Source organism: Anopheles aquasalis, chromosome 2, assembly GCF_943734665.1.
Source record: "Anopheles aquasalis chromosome 2, idAnoAquaMG_Q_19, whole genome shotgun sequence".
In the NCBI taxonomy this organism is placed as follows: domain Eukaryota; kingdom Metazoa; phylum Arthropoda; class Insecta; order Diptera; family Culicidae; genus Anopheles; species Anopheles aquasalis.
In genome coordinates, this window is record NC_064877.1 from 65,118,147 (window position 1) to 65,119,934 (window position 1,788).

A 1,788-nucleotide genomic window follows, 5' to 3' on the forward strand; every position below is an offset into this window, starting at 1 on the left:
GATTTGCGGGCGTAACATACGTGTGTACGGTTGACTTGCTGGCTGGCTCACTGGCTGGCTCACTGGCTGGCTGGTCTGTTATTAAACCTTGCCCAAACCAGACACACCAGTCGGAGTCGGAGGGTAAAATGTAATTTACGAGCGAGCACAATATATATTCTTCACAACGTTTCACAGCCACGCTTCACAGCGACCGATTGCACTTCGACTTCTTCCACCTTCTGGAACGCCGAGTCGTCGTCGTCGTCGTCGTGAGGTGGGGTTTTTCCCGTTTTTTGCAATTTACACTGTGACTGCCTTGTACCACTGCACCACCAGTCCAGGTTATTGGCACTAGCGCGCCTTATTCACTTTATCTCGTTTTCTTTTAATCAATGAACCTCCAGCTACGGTACTTCACTATCACCACCACCAGCCAAGCGAACTGAAATGTAAGGGCGTATTTCACGAATTAATGCACTTTCCTAGCTGCTCGTTGGTTGGCTCGAGGGTTAAAGGTGACAGACGACGCCAGAAGGCGTCTCCATCCGGACCGATAGTGAACTTTGGCATCTGAGCTTCGGTGGTACTGCTGCTCCTGCACTGGTGCTTTCACTTAATTTACTCCCTTTTCTTGCTTAAGCCATAAGAGTTAACCGGTGAGTACCGGTCGGTCGGTCGTTCGCTCGGTTTGGTATGGAGGCACCGAACGTTCTGCGTCCTCCAGCAGCAGCTTGGCACCGGCGAGGAGGGGCAGGATAAATTGATTCCTTTTCTAGCAGCCGCTGAGCCGGAGCTGGAGCTGGAACTGAAGACGCCACCGAGCCACTCGGAACGCCCGTTATTTGGAGGAAGATAAATTTCCGACACTTGGCACGGCTGGCGACGCTGCGCTACGCGGACAAATTGAAGAAAAGCTACTTTACGGTGGTACTTTCACTGAAAGGGCGCACACAAGCACACATACGCCGAGAGACACGAAATCGGTGAATGGTGACGGTTTTACGGAAGAATCAACACAGGATCCGACCGAGCGATCATCTTCTGTTCCTGCTCTTGTTCGCTTGTTCGTGTTCGCTAGGCGCCCTTATCAGATTGCACATCAGGGGGTTATGGAACGTGGGCCAATGATCCGTACGGTGTGGTGTCCTGGGACACCAGCGTTATCCTTCTGGTGGCGTCGTCGTCGTCGTCGTCGCGACTCGTGGGCTATCCAGTGCTGTCTGTCCAGGTGATATCTGTAATTGGAAAATTGAATTAGGTATTTGTTAGTGAATTGCTTCTGGTGCTGGTGCGGTACAAGGTGAATATAATGCTTTCTGGCAACGCTATATTGCTGTCTGATCATTGAGCTTGTTTCGATGCTGCTTGTGGCGGCATGATAAGCAAGATAAATGTCAAACCAATCTGGTCACCAAGTGGGTTTGAGGAGTTAGTTCTTGAGAAAGACAATGACTTTAACCGAACAGGTTTGTAACTGCATGTAGCAGTCTTTTAAAGATAACCAATCAACCCCCACTGGTGCGCATCTTTGAAAACAGTCGCTATATTCTAATGAAATCGTGGTTGCAATCTTTTCCCTGCAGCAGCATCGTTCGCTCGATCGTTTCACCGTTTAGTGCGAGGCCTAACGCCACATTCAGATGCAGGGAAATTAAAAGACTCCCCAGGTTTTGATTGGAACATCGCATTCTTCGAGAGTATTCAATAAGGAATAAAATATGCATCAAGTGATTGCATTGTGGAGAAAATGGAGAGAAAAAAAAATACCGCCATCAGCGCACGTACGATCTTGATCGCTGGATGGGC